Below are 27485 nucleotides of genomic sequence, written 5' to 3'. Positions count from 1 at the left end.
AACTACAGTTTTGAGGAGACACCTGCCCCTCTTCCTCTAACAAAGGGGAGACGCCTGCCCTTCTTCCTCTAACAAAGGGGCTATTTAAAAGAGAATAAGAAAAGATGAGAGACATTCAAATGCTATCTAGAGGGAGGGAGTGCTAAGTCTCCTTGCTGGAAAAGATTGGGTGGTCACAATCACCTGAAGAAGATCGGATGGTCACAAGAACATGAATCACCTACAAACCTGCAAGACCACCATATTCCAGGAAGCGGACTGATAAGCTAATTAACATACGAAGCGGGGTTTAGGTAACGAATATGTATAGGCGTTAATTGAATATTCATTTGTTTTATTGTATAAATGTGAGATGGTTCCTCACTTCGGGTATGCACGCTTGTGGAGGAGCGATCCCCCGTGCATCTGCGCGCAATAAACATACCTACTTTATAACTTTCGAGTTATAGAGTCTAATTCCGCACGTCAGTTTGGCGAGCCAGGCAGGAGGATTTCTGCTCGGCTGAGGGACCAGCTGCGGAGCGGACGCTCCTAGGCGCGCCCCGGGAGATTTCCTCGGAGGAGCCTCCTCTTCTTAGCTGTTCACCCGGGAGCAGAAGAGAAACCCCTGGATCCACGGATAAAACGGTATGTTTAGTAACGGGGCGGCTGGTGAGACGCACGGAGACGTCCGGCGCGCAGCGTAGTCCCCAGGAGGAAAGGTACCTTGGGAGGGGGTTTGCTGACCAAGGGGTGGCCGCTAGCGATCTTGAGGGCAGATCGAGCAAACCCGAGGTTACTGCCATTCCTAAAAGCCCGGAGGCCTCGTGACGGAAAGCGGGGGGCGGGACGCAATAAGGCGGAATCTCACAGGAACCAGAGGGACCTCACAGCAAAAGTAAAAGGGAAACTTTTGCGTAGGAAAAAGAGGAAGCTAAAAACTTCCTTTAGGTTGTTTTAAGAATTGGGGAATTCCTGGAATGTAACAACTGAAATAGCGCTCTGTGTCTTGTTTGTTCTATGTGTTGTCTTGTTATATGTTCAAAACTCGGAGTTATGAAATGTATGTTGAAAAATATTAACATTCTGGTAATTCGTGGCAAATAGCGGAAAACTTAACACTCTGCTTAAGACCAGGAAAAATTGGTTTTTGTTTATTGTTTGCTTTTTTTGGCAATTGTTCATTGAAATGCATACTTTGTGAACTGTTAGTGTTCCTAAGAGTTTGTACATAAGTGCACGGTACCGTATAACATACTGCTTGTGTGACTGCGGGCTGCCCGGAGAGTGTGAATGGTGTGATTGAGATGCGCATTTTGATTTTCCGTGTATAGCTTAATTATTTTGACTGAGTGTGAGTGCAAGAGTGCTTGAGACAGGCGTTTGAGTGCAAAACGAGTAAGAAGCTCTATCCGCGTTTCCGACCTTGGGTGGCTAAGGCGGCCGGAGAAAAACAAAGTAATTAAAATTGCAAAATGGGAAATGGAAGGAGTAAGCCCTGTGAAAAATCGCCCTTCGGTTGTATATTAAAACATTGGAGCGATACCGTAGGACATGGTGGTACCGAAAATAGAAGGAAATTGGTTAAATATTGTAATCAGTGGTGGCCTTTGTATAAATTGGAGAGCGATGCGAAATGGCCTCAGGAGGGAGGAACGTTAGATTATAACACTCTCCTGCAATTAATGTTGTGTCTGAGAAGAGAAGGAAAATGGGACGAAGTATCGTATGCAGACATGTTCTTCGTCCTCCAGGACAAACCTGAGTGGCAAAAGGACTGTGGATTAGTACCCCCTCGGGATCCTATGGTACTAGCACTAGAAAGAGTGTGGGATTAACATCACCTGATCTTTGATTGTGGCTCTAGAAAAGGATAGGAAAAAACTGAGACCTAAACTAGAAAGATGTTCTTGTTGAAATTTTTGTGTTAAAAAGCTCAGGTTGCGGTTCCTTCTGTGGAGCAACCGGAATGAAACACGTTGTAAGATATAAAAACTTGTACTGATGTATGTAAAACCTGAGGCGTGCGTGTGTGTGTGGAGAATCAAAGACCTTGTGAAAGTGTTGGGGTGAGTTTGTACAAACCCCCGTACCCCCTCGAAGGTGCGACTGAATCATGCTGGGATGCATGGCAGGATGTTTTCTGTTTGCCTACAACGGCATGATACGTAATAACACAGGCTTAAAGCAACAAGTAGCAGATTTGCATTCAGGGTAAGAAAGAGTTAAAACAGAAGTGCTGTTGCAGAGGCAGGCGTGTGTAACCTGCAGAGCAGGAAGAGCATCTCCTGCCCCGAACCCTTCTGCTGAGGAGGAGGAGGGGTTGCTATTGCTGACAATTGAGCAGAAGAACCTGACAATGTCACCCCAATTGCTGCAGCATTTGCAGTACAACAGGACCGGTAACGGCCCTTCTAGGGCAGGGAATGGGTATGAGGTGGAATTTTAGTGAATACAAAACCAACTTATTTGTTAAACTTCAGTAATAAATAAATAAATAAATTTGTTACAGTTGTGGGAGCTGCTGGCCACCAGGAAAACATCCTGAAACCTTTAAAGTACAAACTAAAAAAACAAATAAGAATGCCAAATTCACTAAAATCTTTGTTGGGATGAGATATATTAGAACATCTAGACGTTTAAAGAAGGGGAAATGAAATTAAAAGTTAAATATGATCAAGTAATTGAAATATTGAGCTTATCTTTAATTCAGCAGAAAAGAGGAAAAGAGGACCTCCCTGAAGTAAGAGAAATTTTTAACCAGGTGTATCTGAAAATAAATTCCAGGAAAGGTGAAAAATGCTTTACCTGTTACAGTAAAATGATAAGGGGGAGGCTTGCTCAGTTCAGATAAAAACAATATCCCTTGGTCAGCAAGGCTGTGGGGATATTGGCAGAAAAAGTGAAATAAAATACACTCTGTAGTAGTTCTACTAATGTAAATCTGTGTGTTTTGCCATGACAGTGACTTGTTATGGGATGTGCAGATGAAACTGCATTGACAATGAAGTACAAGGAATAAGGTTGGTCAGGTGCCTCCTACCATAGTCAAGGGCAAGACTGGGTTGGCCTCTGTGTTTGCCACCAAGAAGAATCTTGAGCTCCGCTGCTGGCTGCAACCTAGTAGGCGTTGAGCGGTGGGAACATATGCCATGCCAGACCTTGATATGAGGCATGGCCCACTCTGAGGCACTGATTTGGAAATTGGAAACCGCCTGGCCGACCATGAGGCCAGACGAGTAACAGAGGAGGTAGGAAAGGAGGAATTATCCTTAATACCAGATGATAAAATCCAAACTGTAAGTACAGATCAAGAGCCAAACTATTCTAAAGAAAACTTAAAGGTAATTCAGGACATGAATGATAAAATAAAATTAAGTAAGTGGACTTATTTAAGGGATGGTCGTATAGTGGTACCATCCAATTTAATATGGACCACAGCCCTATTATTAATAAGACGCATTGGGGAGCTGATACTTTATATAAAAGTCTAAATCAGAAATTGAAAGGGTGAAACTTGTATACTGTAATAAAACAGGTGACTCAGCAATGTGAAATGTGTTTACGCAATAATCCCAATACAGCAAATAAAATAAAACTAGGGAACATTAGTAGAGGAATTGTTCCAGGGCAACATTGGCAGATCGATTTCTTGGAACTTCCTAGAAAAGGGGGGTATCGATATTTATTGGTACTAACAGATATCTTTTCAGGTTGGCCAGAAGCCTTCCCGTGCAGAACTGCTAAAGCCCAGGAAGTGACCAAAATACTACTCCAAGAGATAATACCTAGGTTTGGAGTCCCAGCAGTAATGTCCTCGGATAGAGGACCACATTTTGTGTCCAGAATAGTACAACAGATCAGCCACCATCTAGGAATAGATTGGCAATTACATACCCCATACTGACCACAATCGAGTGGCCAGATGGAAAAGATGAATCATCTAATCAAACAACAGATTGTCAAGTTAGGTCAAGAAACAAATCGAACTTGGCCCCAATCTTTGCCATTAGCTCTTACATGAATTCGAACTAGACCGAGAGCAAAAGAGGGGCTTAGCCCATTTGAAATTTTATATGGACGACCCTATGGGGTACAAAAGGGGATGTCTTCACAAATTGGTGAAGAAACAATGACTTCCTATATGGTGGCACTAAACAAACAATTAATAAGAATTGAAAAGCATGTGATGGGAACATGCAGTAGGGGTCTGGATGGACCTGTTCACGATATACGACCAGGAGACTATGTATACGTTAAGTGTTTTGCAGATAAAACCCTGGAACCACAGTGGAACAGACCTTTTCAAGTCCTACTCACCACCTACACTGCAATCAAGGTTGAGGGACAGAATTCTTGGATTCACCATACCCGGATTAAGAAAGCCCCTGCAACTTCGTGGAAAGTAACCCCAGATAAAAAAGAACTGAAACTCAAATTTACTCGGACAAATGGGAACAATGTGGGTGGCAAGTAAGTGAACCTGAGCGGTTGCGGATCCACCATATGGGAAGGGCACCACAACAAACAATATAGAACAAAAGAGTCTGGGACTGAGCCAGTGGCCAGTCTTGCCCAACTTGTTATCAGTAAGCCCCAACTCAAACAAACAAAGATATTTTTGATCAAATATGAGGAACGTTTAGATTCTTAAAATGATCAATAGTGGGTTTAAACCATTTGTGGTTTTTTGTACCCTCTCTCTTGCCTACAACCAAGAGCCTGATAACTGGCCTTGGAATCATGCCCAGAAAAAAACACACTGGAATAATGGGAAGGGTGGACTCAAAGACAAACTAGCTATGGTGTTTTTTTTCTGAAAATGAGGTGTACCAAAGGAATCAATGGGACCGGGAGGATGTACACAAAGTCGACCGATTATGGGGAAAATTAGGAGATAGGATAAAAGTAGGGTGTCAAACATAATGAAAAGGATAACACCAAGATTTCGGGAGACACCCTGATTAGAACAGGATGGAAACCATAATTGGTGGGATACTCTCTTTGGCTGGTCACCTTCTGCAACAGGAATTCTTAACACTATGGTACACCCCATTGTGATCTTATTGATCAGTTTAGGAATTTCCTTAATACTAACCATTATGTTGTATTTGTGGGTTTGGAGAATGTTTAAAAGGGTAACACTTATGTATGATGCTTTATATCATTCGGGAAGACTGCTTAAGTAAAAGAATTTACTTAATTTAATAGAAAAGGGGGGATTGATATGGAGAAATAATGTGAAATGGGGATAATGGACATGGATTGTGATTGTATGTGTCTGCTTAAGGAATGTGGGTATGGTGACTAGTCATGGGTGCGGTGACAACTACAGTTTTGAGGAGAGGCCTGCCCCTCTTCCTCTAACAAAGGGGCTATTTAAAAGAGAATAAGAAAAGATGAGAGACATTCAAATGCTATCTAGAGGGAGGGAGTGCTAAGTCTCCTTGCTGGAAAAGATTGGGTGGTCACAATCACCTGAAGAAGATCGGATGGTCACAAGAACATGAATCACCTACAAACCTGCAAGACCACCACGTTCCAGGAAGCGGACTGATAAGCTAATTAACATACGAAGCGGGGTTTAGGTAACGAATATGTATAGGCGTTAATTGAATATTCATTTGTTCATTGTATAAATGTGAGATGGTTCCTCACTTCGGGTATGCACGCTTGTGGAGGAGCGATCCCCCGTGCATCTGCGCGCAATAAACATACCTACTTTATAACTTTCGAGTTATAGAGTCTAATTCCGCACGTCAAGCTTAACAATCAGGGTTTTTTTCTTACCTGAAATAAGTTTCTAGACTCTGACTAATGTCTAACTCTTTTCAAAACCACTTCTAATCTGCCAGAAAACTTTGGAAATAAACTGAATGCAGTTTTACAATAACAATTTTCTTAGAGCACAGCCTTTTTCTAAAATCACTGTTCAGCATCTATGAGATAATTCCACATCTCACACAAAACCCAACTGTTAGATATGATTGCCACCACATCGCACTGAGAATAGGTTCAGTTGTTTATCTTCCGTATTCCATAAATCATTTTCTTCATATCTGTTAAATATGGTATTGATTTATGATCTCTAACTTTCTGTTATTAAACTGAGATGTTTAAGTGCAAGTTATCAAGTAAAATCATGCTTCTTTGAATGCTATTATGCCAATATTTGTACCATTCATAGAATTTACCAGCAATTAAATTGTTCTCTCTTTGACCTTAGATATTTGTCAGTAGTAAAAAACCTTGTAGTATTGATATGGAGAAATAGTGTGAAATGGGGACAATGGACATCGATTGTGATTGTATATGTCTGCTCAAGGAATGTGGGTATGGTGACTGGTCATGGGTGTGGTGTCTGGTCACATAGGCACACAGCTTTGAGGAGACACCTACCCTTCTTCCTCTAACAAGGGGCTATTTTAAAAAGAATGAGAAAAGGATGAGAGACATTCCAATGTTATCTAGAGGGAGTGCTGTCTCCTTGCTGGACATGAATCACCTACAAACCTGCAAGACCACCACATTCCAGGCAAAGGACTGATAAGCTAATTAACATAGGAAGCAAGAGTAAGCGGGTTTAGGTAAGGGATATGTAAAGGCATTAATTGAATATTCATTTGTTTTATTGTATAAATGTGAGATGGTTCATCACTTCGGGTATGCACGCTTGTGGAGGAGCGATCCCCCGTGCATCTGTGCGCAATAAACATACCTACTTTATAACTTTCGAGTTATAGAGTCTAATTCCGTACGTCAGTATGTTGCTAAAAATCTTCCAGTTCTTTCATCTTTTCACATGTTTTTTATCACTTTTTATTGTTTAATAATAATTTTTGATTTACTGGCAATAAGATTTAAGATGTCAAGTGTCATAATGATGACTTCACTTGGAGTCTCCTTTCTATGATTTGTTTAGTTTTGAACATAAAGTTGATCTTGACAGTACTGTAGGGAAAGTTGTGACATAACTTATTCATTAGCATAAAGTTCATCATTTGTTTTTCAATTATAAGAAAAGTTAAAAAGAAAAATATTTTTTAAAAAAATATGGGTTTTAAATTTTTCATATCTATTTTCTGCTTTTTGCTACCTGGGATGTTAATATTGAACCCTGTAGGTTTAACTTTCTGTTGGATTCGAGACTAGAAGTTGCTAGTAAAAAAAGCTTTCATTTTATAAATTGCATAATAGAATAATGAAATGGAAGGTTTTTAGTGGAAACTAAATAAAAGGTAATATTGAACCTGTATTTAATAAAAGCACAAACTTTGCAGAAGATTTAAAAACCAGGTTTTCCTCATTAATTTGTATAGCTAATGATCTCAGTACTGGCTTATTAAGATTATCAGTATGTTTACAGTTTCAATTACTTATATTTTTCTCCCTTTGTCCCTTTTCCTTGGTCTTTCTATATATTGTAGTATACAATTAATACTGCGAGGAATGAGAGGTACTTATTAGCTTTGATTTTAGAAATAAAATTTTTCTTCTGGTGTCTTTCCTCCTATCTGTTTTGTTGATTTCGAAGAACCTGGGCATGCATTTTGCTTTCTGAAAAAGAATGAGTTGATAATTCTGTGGGTCTGAAGCAAATGTGATAGATATGTATGACTATTTGAAGTTAACATGCAGTTCTGAATGTTCTTTTTTTAGGTGGTAATGGCAGTTACACAGCTTTACTGGCATTTGGCATCAAAATCCAAAGCTGCTGTTGTTTCTAAATCGTTGGTGCATTTACTTTGAAGTAACAGGTAGGTCAAGTCCAGACTTTACATTTCTATCTCTACTTTTTCATACATACTTGTTTACTCATATTTATAAATATTTAACTATTGCACTATTATTAGAGTTTTGTTTTAAAATTGACCTGTAATATTAATTTTTACACAACAAATGAGAATTATTAAAAGTAATTCCATCATTTTCAGTATCATATCCAGTAATTATTCAGTATTATGATTCATTCATAATTATGACTTTCATTCTGAGAAGAATCATGGCTGCCTAGTTAGCATACAAATAGAGATAGTACTAACTAGCTAGGTTAGTTTCTTGAACTTTTTAATTATTGGAAGTTATTGGAACTTTATTTAATTAATTGGAGTTCCTTACTGTCTTGCTAAGTACTAAAGAAGTCTTCAGCTGTGTATTTACTTTTCCTGCAGTTATGTTGATGATTTGTTGACAGAGAAACTAAAAACCATATTTGTTAAATTACCACTTGATGCTGCTGAAACTCTCTGTGCTTCCTTAATCCTTGGACTGTTTTTAAAGAACTAGTTTATATTTCATTCAGCACAACTAATTTTGAATTGACCATCTTCAATGTGACCTTGTCTGCTTTACTATGAAGAGTCTCACTGGCCACCTTTCATAAGATTGATAATATTCTTTTTTTTTGTGTTCCATAGTTTTGGCATATTATGCCAATATTTGCAGCATAAAAGTGGTTTTATCTGCCCCCCCGCCTCAGCTTTTAGATTTTAACTTCCATGTATTTTTAATGAAAAGCCTTGAAGGTGTGATAGGAGTCACAATATTAAGATGTTTTCAAAATAACTTTCTAACTAAGCATGTTATTCTTGGCTAGAACTTACCTGTGAAAATGATTTATTTTTTAAAGTTGGTCACATCAAACTGACAAAAAGCTTTTAAAAGAAAATCACTTTAGTTATGTATGACAAGATTACTTAGTATAGATGGACTTTAATTTTGTAAGCCCAGTCACCATAGAGCTCTTCCTCCATAAACTTCTGCAGCTCACCCATGGCTAATGTCTCTATCATTTAAAATTTAGACTAGTGAAGTAAAATTGGGCTTGGTAGAGTACTCATGCTTTTATTTCAGATAAAAATGAATCACCATTATTTTTTGTTTAGTTTTATCATACAGTATACTTCCCATACCCTTTATGCAAAGATAAGTAAAATAGCTAAAGCATTTTGGCATATTTACAAGTAACATATACAACTAAACTCATACTCACAGGTTGAAAGGCTTATTTTTGCATGTTGTTTATTCCTCATTTTATATTCAAATTGCTTCAAACGAGAAGTCACATCTTTCCTGTACCTCAACTAGTGCCTAAAATGGCACTAGTCTTCTGATTTTCATACGTTGAATGGTTTCTCTGTTCTCCATTACCAGTCTGTGTGAAACACTTGCTATTAGAGCCACATTGAAATAAACTCAATAAGCTCCTCTCTCTTTCCGGCTGCTGTTACACAGCATTGTTTTCCCCTTATTAAATATGTTCTCACAGAGGTGCTACCACCGTTGCCGATTGGCTCAGCTTTGGCCAGTGGCGGGTCTGTCTTGGAGCTGGCTGGCATTGGCTTTATCAGACATAGGGGAAGCTACCAACAGCTTCTCACAGAAGCCACCCTGTAGCCCCCCCCCCCCCCCCCCCCCAGCTAGCAAAACCTTGCCATTCACACCCAATACACATACACAGATACACAGGCTATCTGAAATACCTGAAAGTTCTCTTGTTATGCTGTAGATGGCAGATGGACTGTTGTGGGACAAGGCCTGAGGGGCAAGTCTCCAAGTACGGTCCAACTGATGAGCAGGGACTTGTTGGAACACGTGGGCCACAAACCCTGGGAGGATAAGGAGGGTGAATAGATAACAACCAACAGGATGCTGACTGTTGAGATAAGATATTGAAATGAGGAACAGATGGCGCCAAAGGAGAAGTAACAAATTGTGCAAACTGCTGACTGTGGAAACTTACTTAAAGTGTCCTTTGTTTGTTGTTAACCAATCAGGGATTGCCTAGTATGTAACGCTTAGCTTAAAGAACCAATCTGTTTAAAATACGTAGCTACTGAAAACATATATAAACTCGTGATTGTGTACAATAAATTGACATTTGCTTGCATCAAGCTGCGTCCAGTCTCTCAATCGCGGCAGACTGTGTTTTCCTCTACACCTTTTGGTACTTTTCAGTGATACAGCACATTACTATTTTTTTTTGATCAAACCAGCCATTCAAACTTTTAGAGTTTGACTGTTTTCATAGGAGGAAAAATCTTCTCAAATGAAGAAAAATGAATCATAGAAACATTTAGGTTGAAAAAGAACTTTAAGATCATTGAGTCCAACTGTTAGCCTAACACTGCCACCTCCACCACTAAACCATGTCCCTAAGCACTACGGCTAGGTGTCTTAAATAGCTGCAGGGATGGTGACTCAACCACATCCCTGGGCAGCCTGTTCCAATGCTTGATAACCCTTTCAGTGAAGAAATTTTTCCTACCATCCAATATAAACCTCCCCTGATGCAACTTGAGGCTGTTTCCTCTTGTCCTATCGCTTGTTACCTGGGAGAAGAGACCAACACCCACCTGCCTACAAGCTCCTTTCAGTTAGTTGTAGAGAGCAGTAAGGTCTCCCCTGAAACTCCTTTTCTCCAGACTAAACAACCCCAGTTGCCTCAGACTCTCCTCATAAGACTTGTGCTCTAGACCCTCTATCAGCTTCATTGCCCTTCTCTGGACACACTCCAGCACTTCAATGTCTTTCTTGTAGTGAGGGGCCCAAAACTGGACAGAGTATTCAAGGTGCAGCCTCACCAGTGCTGAGTACAGGGGGATGACCACTAGTCATGCTGGCCACACTATTTCTGATACAAGCCAGGATGCTATTTGCCACCTTGGCCACCTGGGCACACTGATGGCTCATATTCGGCTGGCTGTCAACCAACACCCCCAGGTCCTTTTCTGCCAGACAGCTTTCCAGCCACTCTTCCCCGAGCCTGTAGCATTGCATGGGGTTGTTGTGACTCAGGTGCAGGACCCGGCACTTATCCTTGTTGAACCTCATACAACTGGCCTCAGCCCATCGGTCCAGCCTGTCCAGGTCCCTCTGTAGACCCTTCCTACCCTCAAGCAGCTTGCCACTCCTGACCAACTTGGTATCGCCTGAAAACTTCCTGAGGGTGCACTTGATACCCTTGTCGAGGTCATTGATAAAGATATTAAACAGGACTGGGCCCAACACCGAGCCCTGGGGAACTCCACTTGTGATTGGCTGCCAACTGGATTTAACTCCAATCCAGGCAATTATTTGGGCCCAGCCATCCAGCCAGTTTTTTACCCAGTGAATCATATGCCCATCCAAGCTGTGAGCAGCTAGTTTATCCCGGAGAATGCTGTGGGAAACTGTCAAAGGCTTTACTAAAGTCTAAGCGGACAACATCCACAGTCTTTTCCTCATCCACTAAGCGGGTCATCTTGTCATAGAAAGGTATCAAGTCAGTCAAGCAGATCCTGCCTTTCATAAACCCATGCTGACTGGGCCTGACTCTTGTCAGGGTTGTTCTGTATGTGCTGCATGATGGCACTCAAGAAGTTCTGCTCCATAAGCTTCCCTGACACCCAGGTCAGACCAGAATTCCTGTAGTTCCCCAGATCCTCCTTCCTGCCCTTCTTTTAGATGGGTGTCACATTGACTAACCTCCAGTCAACTGGAACCTCCCCAGTTAGCCAGGACTAGTGATAAATGCTTGAAAGTAGCTTGGTGAGCACTTCCACAAGCTCCCTCAGTGCCCTTGGGTGGATCCCATCTGGATCCATAGACTTGTGTGTGTCTAAGTGGTGCAGCAGGTCGCTAAGCACTTCCCCTTGGATTATGAAGGCTTCATTCTGCTCCCTGTCCCTGTCTTCCAGTCCAGTGGGCTGAGTACCTCGAGAAAAACTACTATTAAAGACTGAGGCAAAGAAGGTGTTAAGTACATCAGCCTTTTCCTCATCCTTTTTCTCTGTTTCTACCCACATCTAATAAAGGACAGAGATTATCCTTAGCCCTTCTTTTGTTGCTAATGTATTTATAGAAACATTTTTATTGTCTTTTACAGCAGTAGCCAGATGAAGTTCTAGTTGGGTTTTGGCCCTTCTAATTTTCTCCCTGAATAACCTCATGACATCTTTGTAGTCCTCCTGAGTTGCCTGCCTATCCTTCCAAAGGTCATAAACTCTTCTTTTTTCCCTGAGTTCAAACCAAAGCTCTCTGTTCAGCCAGGCTGGTCTTCTGCGCCAGCTCATCTTTCAGCACATGGGGAAGGTCTGCTCCTGTGCCTTTATTTCCTTCTTGAAGAATGTCCAGCCTTCCTGGACCCCTTTGCCCTTCAGGATTGCCTCCCAAGGGACTCTGTCAACCAGGCCCCTAAACAGGCCAAAGTCTGCCCTCTGGAAGTCCAAGGTTAGGGTTAGGGTGACCTCCCCTTCCTTACTTCTCTGAGAATCGGACACTCATTTCATGATCACTATGCCCAAGATGGCCTCCAACCATCACATCACCCACAAATCCTTCTCTGTTTGCAAATAATAGGTCCAGCGAGGCGCCTTCTCTAGTTGGTTCCCTCACCAACTGTGTCAGGAAGTAATCTTCCACACACTCCAGGAATATCCTAGACTTTTTCTCTCTGCTGTATTGTATTTCCAGCAGACATCTGGTAAATTGAAGTCCCTGTAATGGTTTAACCCCAGCTGGCGACTAAGTACCATGCAGCTGTTTGCTTACTCCCCCCACCCCGCAGAAGAGGGATGGGGAGGAGAATCAAAAAAGGTAAAACTTGAGAGTTGATATAAGAATGATATAATAATTTAATAATAATAATAATAATAAACAGTTGTAGTGAAAAGGAGAGAGAGAGAGAAAGGAATAAAATCCAAAAGGAAAAAAACCCAAGTGATGCACAATACAATTGCTCACCACCTGCTGACCAATGCCCAGCCAGTCCCCAAGCAGTGATCAGCAGGCCCCGGCCATCTCCCCTCAGTTTGTATTCTCAGCATGACATCCTATGGTATGGAATATTTCTTTGGCTAGTTCAGGTCAGCTGTCCTGTGTCCCCTCCTAATTTCTTGTGCCCCTCCAGCCTTCTTGCTGGCAGAGCCTAAACTGAAAAGTCCTTGACTTAGTATAAACATTACTCAGCAACAACTAAAACATCAGTGTGTTATCAACATTATTCTCATGCTAAATCTAAAACACAGCATTGTACCAGCTACTAGGAAAAAAATTAACTCTATCCCAGCCAAAACCAGGACAGTCCCCCATGAGAACAAGGGCTAGCAATTGTGAGACTTCTCCCAGCTGCTTATAAAATATTTCTCTGCCTTTTCATTCCAGTTGGGTGGTTTATAACAGACTTCCACCATGATATCTGACTTGTTGGCCTTCTCCCTGATGCTTACCCATAAACATTCAACCTTGTTTTACCATTCATTAAGCTCTAGACAGTCAAAACACTCCGTAACATACAGGGCTACCCCACCGCCTCTCTTTCCTTGCCTATCCCTTCTGAAGAGTTTATAGCCATCCATTGCAGCACTCCAGTTGTGGAAGTCATCTCACCATGTTTCTGTGATTGCAACTATATAATAGATTTCTGCTGCATAATGGCTTCCAACTTCTCCTGTTTGTTGCCCATGCTGCATGATATTGATGTAGATACACTTCAGTTGGGGTTATTGATCTCACCACCTTTTTGGGGGAGAAGCACAAACTCCTACGTGACTGTTCTCAGGCACTTCCATGGTTTCTAACACATCAATACCCCTTGTATCTTTCCTGCCACATGAATCTCAATCCCCTTCCTCCACTGAGGTGGCAGACTGAAGGACCTCACTAGCACACCATCCCTCAAACACTGGCATGCCACCCCCAGGCTTATCTTTAGTGAGCCTGGTTTTATCCCTTTCCCCCTTCAAATCAAGCTTAAAGCTCTTTTGATGAGCCCTGCTAACTCCTGCACAAAGATCCTTTTCCCTCTTTGAGACAGGTGTACCCCGCCTGTTACCAGCAGGCTTGGTGTTGTGTAAACCAACCGTTGATCAAAAACCCCAAAATTCTGCAGGTGACACCAGGCTCAGAGCCAAGTGTTGATCTGCTGGGTCTTGATGTTTCTTCCCTCGTCATTCCCTGCAGCTGGAAGGATAAAGGAGCAAACTACTTGTGCTCTTGATCCCTTAACCAGTCATCCCAAATCTTTTAATTGCCCTTGGTCTTCTTGTTGCAACTTCATTGCTGCCTACCTGAAAAATCAATTACACCATGCCCTTGCTGATGCACCACACCCTGTTTACTCACCCTGTTAACTGCTGCACAAGCTGCTGCACCATGCCCTTGCTGAAATGACACAGCCTGGTCACTAGCACTCCTGGTCACTAGCACTCCCTAGGAGCTTCTTTTATCAGGGGGTGGTGGAGGAGTGGATCTTGGCTGCGGTTGCTCCTGGCCCTGCCCAGGTCTCATCAGCTGCTGTCATGCAAGCTGCAGGCTCCTGGCTTCTCTCTCAGCTCCCCCTGAGGTTTCCCTGGTTCAGAACCCCCCCCTGTGCACCAAGCTAGAGAGCTTCACTTCAGATAGTGTCAGAACCGGAACTGCTCACCTTGGCAACTGAGTCACACTGTCATTGATACTGTTAGCTTAAAAAGAGTTCAAATCTGTTTCACTGAACAAAATGAGAGTCAAATATGGGACAGTGTCAGAACCCCAAATTCCCTTTTGAAGTCAGCATTTGACATGAGAAGTGTTTTAGGCTTTCCTCAAGGCCACATGTCAATGCACAGTTTAGGCTACCTTGTTTTCTGTATTCTTAAACACATGTGATATCCTTGACAAAACAATAGCTAAAAAATTGTCTACTGTTATGTACTTTTTCTCTTGTTTTTAGATTGCCATAGACATATTTTTTTAGTAGTGGAAGGTACAGGTTTCCTAAAGAAACACTTTTTTCTCCTTATTTTCATTTTACATAATGTTGCACCCTCATTGTGTGTGCAGAGTGATGCAGTCCAAGATAGCTATGCCCAACCTATCATATTTTTATTAGTCCAATATGAAATCTAAGTAATTTTGAGGCAGTAGAAGGCAAAAGGATCTTCCCCACATGTAATGATTATGAAAACTTGGCAATATTAGTAAGGCTTATTGTTATCCAGGAAAAGCCACTAACTAATGAACTCCTGAAATAATTGAAAGTTGATATATTTAACTTCCCTTATTAATTGGTGGTGAAGAGATGGAGAAGTAAGAAATTGTGCTCTTTCATTGTTTCAGCTCTTTATTGATTTCTGAAAAATTTAGGACAACCTACACTATTACATACATAAGAAAATCTTGTCCTTTTCTTGTATCGCCCACCCCTCCCCCCCACCCCCCCCCATCCCACATCCACCCCCCACCCTGTTCCATCCTATCTGTTTTAAGATAGGAGGACAAGACCTATGGCAGTATTTAAGAGAGGTAGGACCACCCTGGAATTAATCTGCTGCATTGTTTTGATTTCTGTTTTGCTCTCTGTTTCTTTCTCAACATTAAGTTTTCTTTCTTGATTACTGCTTAGCATCAAGCTTATATTTTCATGGAGTTATCTATTTTAACCACAGATTTTCAGTTATAATTAGTAGTAATCAGCTCTAAACCTATCATTTTCTGTAAAGTTAAGGTTTTTTCCCCTTTATGAACATTACTTACATTTATCAGTTGAGTTTGTTTTGCCATTTTATCAACAATCACCTAATATTTGAAGTTTTTCTGCAGCTTTTCTTAGCATTTGTCTTAATTTCTCTGAAAACCATAGTTTGAGCTGAAAACTTTGTCACCTGTCTTCTCATCAGTCACAGTTCATATATGAATATGTTGAAAAGCAAAAGATCAGCAAAGATGTTTGTGGTATTCTGTTGATAGCCTTCCTGTATTGTAAAACAGTTTCTTTTTCTTTCCTTTTTTTTTCCCCCTGCCTATTCTTGTTTTTCATTTATTCACTTGCTTTCTATGCTATGCCAGATACATTTATTTGAGAGCCTTTGATGAGAAGTCTTATCAAATTGCTTCTGAAATACAGGTAGACTGTAACAATTAAGTGTCCTTGTCCATGTGCATCCAACTCAAAAAATACCAACAGAATTGTGAGGCATGACTTCCCTTTAGAGACAGTTGTCTTTTTTTTCTTCAGTTTACCTCATTCAAATTGTATTGGAATTCTTTCTTCTTCAAAGCTAGAACAGCTGTGAGAGACCATATCTCAAACTGACTGTCTCAAAGCTTGTTAGCTGAGCTCCTGCAAGAATTAACAGTTGTGAACATATAAGGAGCCAACAGCTGCCCAACATCAGTTTTTGGCCAGGGTCAAGGAAAGTCCATACTGCTGTGAGCGATGTGCCTAGACATGGACGATCACCCCTACCTATGCAGTAATTGCATGTGCCCCATGGAGGAATGTGGTATGTGCCGTTGTCTGGGAAACAACCCCCCTGAACACCCTATAAAAGACTGTGCCACCAAACAATAAGTGGTGATCTGGGGACCCTCATCACTGATGTGAACGGAGACTACGGACCAATGGGTTGCTGCTGGATCCATGTTGGTGACTATCTCTTACAACCCTACCCCCGACTGCTTGCTAGATTTCCATCTTTCCTATCTTTCCCTCTCTTTCCTATGGTTATTTTCTTACCACAACACATGAATGTTTTGTTTATATAGTTGCACAATAAATTTCCTTGATTAGCGGCATTTGACATCGTTTGTGTCTTAATCTCACTCTGGGTATAACAAAGAATCTTCCCACCTCATGTCTTCCTGGACCGGAACAACACCCTAGAATAATAGCATTTTAATGGTATATGCCAAGTGTTTTATATCATCCTCTTGTTCACCAGGAACAAGGAAGAGGCCTTTCAGGGTCTGATGTTGATTAAGATCTGAGCAGTTTCATAGATTCAGCTGTTTCTTTCCTGAGTTAAAGGTATTTTATTACAGTTCATCTGAATAGAATGGATGCTTTATTTCTCTCCAGCTGCAGCTGTGCTTTCCATTATTTCTTACAATGTCACATGGTTCTTACATGCTAAGGCCTGTTGTATCACATTGGAAACCATGTTACCAAAAGTATTTCAAGTCAATTTGATATGCAGTGCAACACTGTAAATTAGAGCTCATAGAAAATGCATCATTGAACCTTGAGTCCTGCTTCGAAAGCCTTGCACGTACTTGCAAGGAGAATATTCCTCATGAGTGCGATTCTGCTATCAGTTTATACTGAAACCTGGTGTGGTCTATTGAATTCTAAGTGGTGTTTTTAGTAGTAATATCTTTTATTTATATACAATAAAAGTATATTATATATGTGGTACTATTTATAACATTTTATTTTAACTTCTGATAACATATCTGGGCTTTTTTCTTGTACCTTGAAATTTTGAAAAATTTAGCAAATGAAGCCAACATAGCAACTTTGCTTCAAGAATTTCAGGTTTGTGCAAAAGTGTATTCCTTTTATATGAAACACTTCCTGTTGGCCAATTGCCATTACTGGATGTTTAATCTAGATTCTTAGTCTTAAATGTTTCAAGTTAAAGTCTTTTCTAGGATAAAGTGTTCTCAGAATGGAAACTGTCCCATATCATAATGGGTACCACACAGAGCAGATCACATAAAGTATATGGGAACTTGACACTTATAAGAATTTAACTGACACAACTGGATAAAAGTAGTGATTCTAGTGCCTCTTATTTGAAGCACTTTAAAAGGCTCACATAATAACTGGGTACTTATTTTCTCTTTTGTTAGTGAGATTAATTTCTTGTGGCCTGCAATTATGTGCTTTCCTGGTTTTACTCAAAAATGCTGTAGTTATTAAAATTTGCTGTTGTGATTATCATAGATGACAGTAGAAATTTTACTGATTTAGGGTTTAGTTGCATCAAAACAGTTAGCCTGTGGAGAGTGGTGAAAACTTGGAGTGGGTTGGGTTTTTTTTTAGTGCATCAATGCCTAACTGAAAAAAAACCAACAACTTATTAAATAGTTTTAGGATAAACAGCCCCAAATTTGGCTTTGTTTTGTAATCTACCTTTCTGTAATTTTTATATAGTGAAATGGAGTTGCAAGTCACTAAGGAACACAACAAAGAGAAGATAAAATAGGTTATAGCATCACTGTAAAACAGTACCTGATTGTATATTCTTGCTAGAAACCAATGAATATTGCACAGAAGGAAGTCAATAAGCAAATCGGAAGATTATTATATAATGTACAGTCTACAATATGGTTAAAAATCAGAAATACAGAGTTAAAACAGATGTAGTCAAGGGCAATCAAGAGATACTTCAGGGCCTTGGGACAACTGGTTAAGGGATCAAGAGCACAAGTAGTTTGCTCCTCTGTCCTTCCAGTTGCAGGGAATGACAAGGGAAGAAACATCAAGACCCAGCAGATCAATACCTGGCTCTAAGCCTGATGTCACCAGCAGAATTTTGAGTTTGTTGATCATGGGTCAGTCTACATGACACCAAGCCTGCTGGCAACAGATGGGGTACACCTGTCTCAAAGAGGGGAAAGGATCTTTGTGCAGGAGTTAGCAGGGCTCATCAAAAGAGCTTTAAGCTCTATTTGAAAGGGGAAAGGGATAAAACCAGGCTCACAAGAGATAAGCTTGGGGGTGGCACACCAAAGTTTGAGGGACAGTGTGCTAGTGAGGTCCTTCAGTCTGCTCCACAATGTGCTGAATACACTGGAGCACATTTGAAATTTCTTTATACTAAGGCACACAGCATAAGGAATAAACAAGAGGAGCTAGAAGCTTCAGTCCAGTGCCAGAGCTATAACATCATTGGCATAGTGAAACCTGATAGGATGAGTCCTGTGACTGGGGTGACATGATGGACATTTATAGGTTCTTCAGGAGAAATAGGGAGGGCAGGTGAAGCTGGGGGGTGATGGCACTGTATGTAAGGGAGGGGTTAAATTGCATGGCACTTGCAGCTGGCAACAACATGGTTGAAAGCCTCTGGGTAAGGATGAAGTGGAAAGCAAATAAAGTGGATATTGTTGTGGGAGTCTACTATCAACCACCCAGACAGGATGATAATAAAAATTATTATTCTACAAGGAATAAAGGTATCTCTCTAGATCAACTACCCTTGTCCTTATGGGTGATTTTAACCTTCCAGATATCAACTGGGAATATCATACAGCAGACACAAACAGGTCCAGGAAATTTCTGAAGCACATTGAAGATAGCTATTTGGCACAGATACTAAGGGAGACAACTAGGAAAGGTACCCTTTTTGATTTCTTGTTTGTAAACAGAGAGGGACTTGTGGCTGTCTTGGTCATAGTGACCACAAAGCAGTTGAGTTCCAAATAGAGGACAAAAGGAGAACAAACTGCTAGAAAAACTAGGACCCTGGATATAGGGAGAGTAGAATTCAGGCTGCTGATAAAGCTAGTTAATAAGGTCCCCTGGAAATCTGCTTTTGAAGGTATTGGGGTCTATGAATGCTGGTCACTTTTTAAGACCTATCTCTTAAGAGTGCAAGAGCAGGCAATTCCAAAGTGTCAGAAGTCAAGCGTAGAGGAATGAAGGCAGTGGGTTGATTAGCATAGATAATATGCAGCTGTGGCCTTACCTCAGCGGCAGTGGGTTGATTGACATGGATGATGTGCAGCTGTAGCTTGTTCTTGCTAAGTAGTTAAATACCCCTAAGGATGAGAGGAGATGGGGGTCTGGGTGAGGGAGAAACAGTGTGGGTAGTGGATGCTGACTAACAGTAAAGCCTTGTTGTAGCCTACTAATTTGTTTGTGCTGTAACAATTGGTGCCCTGTGTGAGGCTAACTAAGTTGGACTCAGGCTACAACTGGTACACAATGTAGCTGAAACAAGTGGGAGAACCTGTGACCTATAACAGACACCATGAAAGGTGAGCTGTTGACAACTAATTCATATGGGTGTATTGGAACATTTGTTATCCATCTTAACTCAAATTGCAACTTTTGGTACCCTGTGTGGATGGGGACTAACTTATATGGGTGCAGAAGAAAAAAAATGATGTTAACAATGCTCATAGATATATTTGAAAAAAGAAGCATAAAGTACAATAAGAAGGTAGTAAGAACTTTGCTAGGATGGTGCAAAGTAAATGATGTGGTAGTTATGCTGAAAAATGTCTCCTGTTCAGGCATGGAAAAATGCTGGAAAAATACTTTTTGAGGCTTCCTTGAGGGGGGATAAAATTGCAACAACATTGCTAACAGCATGGAGATTAGTCTTAGACCTACTAGAACAATTAAAAGTGGACAGGGAGACAAATTCTATATTTGCAATGCTTATGGATACACTTGAAAAAAGAGGTGTAAAGTATGATAAAATGGCAATAAGACTTCTGCTACTGTGGTGTAAAAAGTATGATTTGCCAGTTACAGTGAAAAAGGTTTTCAGTGTTCAGACATGGCAGTGTTGGAAAGATACTTTTTGAGGCTGCCTCAAGGGGAGACAAAATTGCTACAGCCTTGTTAAGAACATGAAGATTGATCATAGGTTTGCTAGAACAATCAGAAGTGGATGGAGAGACAAACTATTAACAATGCTAATAGATGTATTTGAAAATAGAGTCATAAAGTATGATGAGACTGCAATAAGAACTCTGCTAGGGTGATGTAAAAGGAATAATTTTCCAGTTATGGTTAAAAAATGTCTCCAGCATTTAGATATGGTGAAATGCTGGAATGTTACTTCTTGGAGCTGCCAAGAGAGGGGACAAAATTGCTGCAGCATCATTGACAACATGGAGATTGGTCTTAGATTTACTAGAACAATCAGAAGCAGACAGGGAGACAAAGGCTGCGGTTGAAATAGCCACATCACCAGTTGCAGAGATGATGCCCAGTAAGGTACTTTTGGTGACATCAGATTCTCTTCCATCACCTGATTCATGCAGTTGGGGCTGGCAGGAGGAGTAGGGCAGTGCTGGCTTGAGCAGGCAGAGTTGGTTCACTTCGGGGTGGCAGGGGAATCTGGTCATTGTCCCGTTGCCTGTCTGTGATCCTGAGCCATCTGCGATAGGCTTATCGGAGACCTTCGGTCATGTTCAACAACCAGTCCAAATTACAGCATCGGGACCAGATCCTGCCAAATTCTGGAAAAAGATACGAGAGCAAGCACTTGCAGAAGAGGATATTGATGCTGCAACCGCCATGGGGGGCAGAGTGTTAGCCTGCCCAGTGCTTCGAAGGGATGGTAATGCCCCCCCCCCCCCCCCCCACCCCCCCCGAGTGGGAACATTTCAACTGGGGAGTGATAAAAGAGTTAAGATCAACCTGTAGGCAGTATGGAATAGGCTCACCCTATGCTCAATCATTGTTATGCAGTATTTTCACAGTAGGGCTTACTGCTCGTGATTGCTGTACGATTGCACAAATTATATTGATCCCTATGCAAATGTTACTTTTTGAGTCAAGTTGGAGGTGCTTGGCAAATCATTGATGAACTTAGAATACCCCTGGGATGATCCACGTTTTGGGACAGGGATTCCACAATTGATGGGGGAGGCTCCAGTTAACTCTCCTCAGTTACAAGCTCGCTTACATCCTTTAGTCCTGCAGCAGGGAAAAGTTAGCTCTCCAAGCTTTATTGCAGGTCCTGGATAATGGCACTCCACAACAGTCATGGACCACAATAAAACAAGGCCCAAATGAGGGATGTGTGTCATTCCTGGATAGGTTGAGGAACACCTTGGACAAGCAAATACAGAATGGGGCAGCTAAGGAAGTGTTGTTAGTCCAATTAGCTAAGGACAATGTGAATGAGGATTTTAGAAAGGTGATTGCAGGCATGGTGAATCACAATCCCACTTCAATAGAATTAATGGATGTATGTGGGAAGGTGGGAACCACTGCCTTCCAAATGGAGTGTATGGCAAAGAACTCTGCTGATGCAGTCAGGGTCATTCTTTGTTGTTACACATGTGGGCAAGAAGGTCACCTAAAGAAGGACTGTCCAAAGAGATTGAGATCGGGAAGGGCTGATGGCTCTGGTTTGGTATGCTGTCAATGTAACAAACCAAGGCATTTTGCAAAATACTGTAGATCTAAATATGATACTCAAGGACAGTTACTTGTAGGTGGCCACTGAAAGCAGGGAAATGGGGGGAGGACCCGTGTGATGATAGAAATGAATCCTCCACAAAAATTTCAGGCTTATGCAGCCAACTCGCAGCCTGAACTTCAGGAAGTGCCGGATTGGATGTTACCACAGCAACTGCCATCACAATAGAGGATGATAAAGGATATAATGTCCTGCTGAGTGCTGTGGGACCCATTGGCAATAAAATGAGTGTGCTGTTGCTTGGACATTCTAGTGTAACTTCACAAGGTTTGTTTGTCTTACCAGGAGTCATTGATGCTGATTATATGGGTCAGATTCAAGCAATGGTGTGGACGCCCCCACCTCCCCCCAGTGTCAATTCCTGAAGGTAGCTGGATTGCACAATTAATTCCTTTCTGGGTGCAAGTTAATTATGCCCATGACAAAGTCTGGGGCAAAGAAGGGTTTGATTCAACAGGAACACCATGAAGTTTCTGGACCCAGAGCATACAAAATGCTCAACCAACTCTAATCTGTAAAATCGCCTTTGCCAAAGGGACCCCTTCTGCAATACAGGTGACTAGAATGATTGACGCAGGAGCAGATGTAACTATTATATTTGTGGGTATCTGGCTTTGCTCTTGGCCTGTCTGTTCAGCAGGTTCCATATTGGTGGGAGTGGGTGGTGTGACACAGAGCGCCCAGAGTTGGTTTATGGTGCAAGTTTGAAACCCTGAGGGCCAGACAGCAATAATCCATCCCTACATGCTTGATGTCCCTCTGAATTTGTGGGGATGGGATGTTTTGGGACAATGGGGAGTTATTATTGGTACCCAGAAGGATTTTTAATAGGGGCCACTGTGATGGAGGGTGTACAAAGACCTACTCTGCCTTTGACTTGGAAGACAGATACCCCCATTTGGGTGGAACAGTGGCCCCTTCCTGAGGAAAAATATGTAGCCCTCCAACAATTAGTCAAAGAACAATTAGCACAAGGACACCTGGAACCTTCCCATAGTCCTTGGAATACCCCTGTGTTTGTGCCAGAAAAGAAATCAGGCAAATGGCGCTTGTTACAAGATTTAAGGAAAGTAAATGGTGTAATGGAGGGGATGGGAGCCCTGCAATCGGGCATGCCTTCCCCGATAATGATCCTGTGAATCTAGGACATTTTGGTAATGGATGTAAAAGATTGTTTTTTTCACTATTCCCTTACATGAAGCTGATAAATGTAAATTTACTTTTTCAATACCTAGCAGAAAAAATATGACTCCTTGTAAGAAATACCAATGGATGGTGTTGCCGCAGGGTATGAAAACCAGTCCTCCTATATGTCAGTGGTATGTAGCAAAGGCATTGTCACCTGTATGGGAACAATTTCCACAAGTATGTTGTTATCATTATATGGATGATATTCTTGTATCAGCTGCAAATAAAGCTGAACTTCAGCAAGTGTATCCAGTTTTGCAGCAGTCGTTGGCCACCTTTGGGCTATGTGTAGCACCAGAAAAGATTCAACAACAAGCCCCGTGGAAATACTTGGGAGTTAAGGTGCTAGATCAAACACTTGAGCCACAGTCTATCCAGCTCAGAGTAAATGTCAGAACCCTAAATGATTTGCAGAAATTATTAGGGACCATAAATTGGGTAAGGCCATACTTGGGCCTTAAACAGACCAATTGAAACTACTCTTTGATCTGTTGAAGGGTGACACTGATTTAATGTCTCCCCAATCACTTAGGAAGCCAGCTTAGCCCTAGAGTGGGTGGCCAATGGTCTGCAACAAAAAAGGGTACGCCATGTAGATTTAGAAACTCCGAGAAATTTATATGTTGTCATTGCTAACTATCATCCTATGGGATTGTTGGGCCAATGGAATGAGTGCTGGCAAGATCCGCTACATGTCTTGGAATGGTTATTTTTATCCGTACAACCACGGAAGACAGTAAGCACTCGGTTTGAACTAGTATCAAAAATCATCACCAAAGGATGTACACAGTGTGTTCAGCTCATGGGCCAAGATTCCAATCACCTGATAATTCCCATTGAATGTGATTATGTAAGCTGGTGTGACGAGCGAGGGAAAGCAAGCAGCCGACTCAATGTGAGTGATAAAGCAAGCTTTGATTTATTACGGCGCGATTATGTCTTATATACAGTTCCAGTTAATTATGCCTACTAATCATCTGCTGATTGGCTAAGCTCTAAAGGGTTACACTTTCATACGTCCTCCTATTTGCGGTTTCTGCGGATAGCTAGCTACATATATTTTTCTTTTTTTCCTCTCTTGTCTACGCGAATTCCTCAAAGTTATTTACAACATTAGGCACAAGGTCAGCATGACCTTATCTCTCTTCCCTTTTTAGCAAGCCTGGTAATTTTCCATTTTTAGCAAGTCTGGTAATTTCTCGCTGCGGCCTAGCTTGGTTCACTCCAGACTTATGTCAAAAGCTGTATCACACAGTCCTTCTATGGAACCGTGGCCGTTCTCTTTCATCCATTCTGCAACAATTCCCCCTTTTTCTTTTTGGACAAGGAAAACTGGTCCAGTTACACGCTCAAATAATTTTCGAATACAAGAGAGAGCACAGCTTAAACATATAAATCCAATGATAACAATTATTACTATAAGCAACACACTTTGCAACAGTCTTTTTAACCAGCCTCCTATCCCAAGCCAATTTGTTAAGCTTTCAAGGCCAAAAAATCCAACATCTTGTTGAATTTTTTGAGAATGTTCCATCAATTGTTTGATTTCTTTATGTATGGAGCTTGAATTATCTTCAAGGTCCATACAACACATGCCTTCAAAATCTTCACAGCCATGTCCATGTGCTAATAGTAAAAAGTCAATGGCCATGCGGTTTTGCATAACAGCATGTTGAACAATAGTTAAACTATCAGCTAGGTCTGATAAAACTCTGCTGCTGAGGTTGGCTTGTTTAACCACCCAACAAGACAGCGTTTCTAAATTTTTGTGGGCCCGAGCAGCGGCGGCACCTGGGATAAATAACGAAGCAAAAAATACCTCCCATTTGTTCCAAAGTTGAACGTTATCATCACAGGTGTTACCAAGGATCTGGGAAGTGTCTCTTCTCCATCTCACTGGATTTGATTTGTTAGGATGAATATGTGGTAAGGCTAAACTCAGACGACCGATGGTACATGGACCACCTACAGGCATTGAGGGTATTCCATTCCATGCTCTATTACCACAAATAAAAAACAAACCAGGGGGTAATTTCCTAGGATATAATACTCCAGGTGCAGGATTAGACAAATTTCGACTGGTATGGTTACACCAAACACTCCAATTAAACTGATTCTTAATTGGATATACGGGAGTGATAGCAGTTGTACTACAAGGCATGTTAGAGGCTTCACCAGCACAAGGGTACCGGGAAGAATTCAAATATACACAGTAAGAGGCATTTAGTGAATCGACTAGTTCGATTTCTTGAGGGCTAGGACCAATAGGGAGTTTGTCATCCCAGTTATCAAATTTTTCAAAAAAGCTGCTCATATTATTACCTCGAGCCAATATGGTAACTTTTGGCATCTGGTTAAGAGACTGGTTAAGGGCGATCCAATCTGAGTCATTTAACGGCACACCTACTAAACAAGTTAAAAAGGGTACGCTAGGGGTTGACAAACTTGCACAAAACGTGGTTGTGTTAACAGCTCTACTTAAAGTTACCCATACATTTTCTCGCAAATCAAACAATGATTTAGGCACAAAAGCTACAACTACGACAACAAAATTAATTAACACAACAATTCTCAACATTATGCTTAAAATATAGCTAAAACAATATTAATAAATCAATCACGAGTTGACATTGGTTACTGGAGCATCAGTCACTGCTGCTTTGGTCCATTTTGCTGGGATCCACTGCGGCCCTGTGGGGGTAAGTACACACATATAACCTCTTCCAGCATACTTTACTTCTGCTGGCCCTTTCCACAAACCAGTTGAAGGATCCCTATACATAACAAACATTGGAACATCATCTTTACATGTTTTAAGATACCCATGTAACCATGCAGGTGATTCTTGCTGTTCTGCAAATATACATAGATGATTCAACACAAAAAGAACTTTAGCAAGTCTCTCTTGTACATCTGTAATCTTCTCAAACTTTTGTAAATATTGCTTTAATGTCTGATGTGTTCTTTCAATGATTGCTTGTCCCGTGGGAGAGTGAGAAATACCTGTAATATGTCGCACTCCCCATGCTTGACAAAAACGTCTCATTTTTTCACCGACATAAGCAGGGCCATTATCAGTCTTTATTGTCTGCGGCACTCCCATGACAGCAAAACAACTTGTTAAATGCCGTATTACATGGAGTGCTCGTTCCCCTGTTTGTGCTGTAGCCCATACAAATTTACTATATGTATCAATTGTAACGTGTACATATTTTAATCTGCCAAATTCAGCAACGTGAGTGACATCCATTTACCACAACTCTCTGGCTTTAAGTCCTCTGGGGTTCACTCCGATACCTAGACCCGGTCCATGATGACTGCACGTAGGACAAGCTCGTACAATTCCTCTAGCTTCTTCCATTTAATGTCAAATTGTCGATGCAGTCCCCGCGCGTTTTGGTGAAATGTGTTGTGTGATTCTCGTGCTTTAACAAACTCGCTTAGTGGAGCTGCTACAGACACGAGCTGGTCAGCGCGCGCATTCCCTTCCCCCAAACCTTCAGACCATTTATGACTTCTAATATGTATAACGCAGTAGGGTTGCGTGCGCTGCTGTATTGCTGACAACAGTTGCCTAAGGAGTTCAAACAGCCGTTGACTTTGCACTTCTTTAAGGCGAGCATCTTCAATTCGGCTTACGATTCCTGCAACATACATCGAGTCCGTTACAATGTTTAACCTCGTATGTATCCATTGGGTACATACCCATACAACAGCAGCTAGCTCTAAAGTTTGTAACGAATCTCCTGCTTTCGCAGGAAGGGTTTGGTGGTGCCATTGATTGTTCTCGTGCCATGTTGCTGCTGCTTTTCTTGAGCATTTCCCTGCATCCGTATAAACTGTGATAGCATCCGCTAAGGGTCGCTCACTTCGTTTCGGACGCTTTAACCAGTCATAATTACTAATCCATTTTAATATAGGTGCTTTTAAAGGCTCAACTTTAATCTCCAGAGCTTCACTTAATAAACTTAATTGTAAAGCTGATGAATTCTGCAACCACCACTCCAAGTCTTCTCTGCGTATTGGTAGATACACAACATTTGGCTCCATTCCGGTAATTTGTAAAATTCGTGTACTTCCTTTTCGAATGATTTCTGCCAAATTTTGCGTTTTTTCTTGGATGGTAGTCTTTGGTTGCATTTTGGTAAAGATCCACTCTAATACTCTCACAGTCTCCCCCTTATTCTTTTTGCACTGTGTAAGTGCACCAATAAAGTGTGAGGGACCGTTTAACACAGTGAGGTCTACAGGAAGATTAGGGTCAATTCGATCCACTGCACGCTCTACAACCCGCTCACTGAGTTGTTGAATCATAACTTGTTGACCCTTAGAAACAATAACAGGATTAGATGGATCTGTTCCTTTTAATAAAGGTCGTAACACGTCTAGTTCATCATTGGTGATGCCTGCTAC

The sequence above is a fragment of the Falco biarmicus genome, chromosome W, assembly GCF_023638135.1.
Source record: "Falco biarmicus isolate bFalBia1 chromosome W, bFalBia1.pri, whole genome shotgun sequence".
Lineage (NCBI taxonomy): Eukaryota > Metazoa > Chordata > Aves > Falconiformes > Falconidae > Falco > Falco biarmicus.
This window is presented reverse-complemented; position numbering follows the sequence as displayed.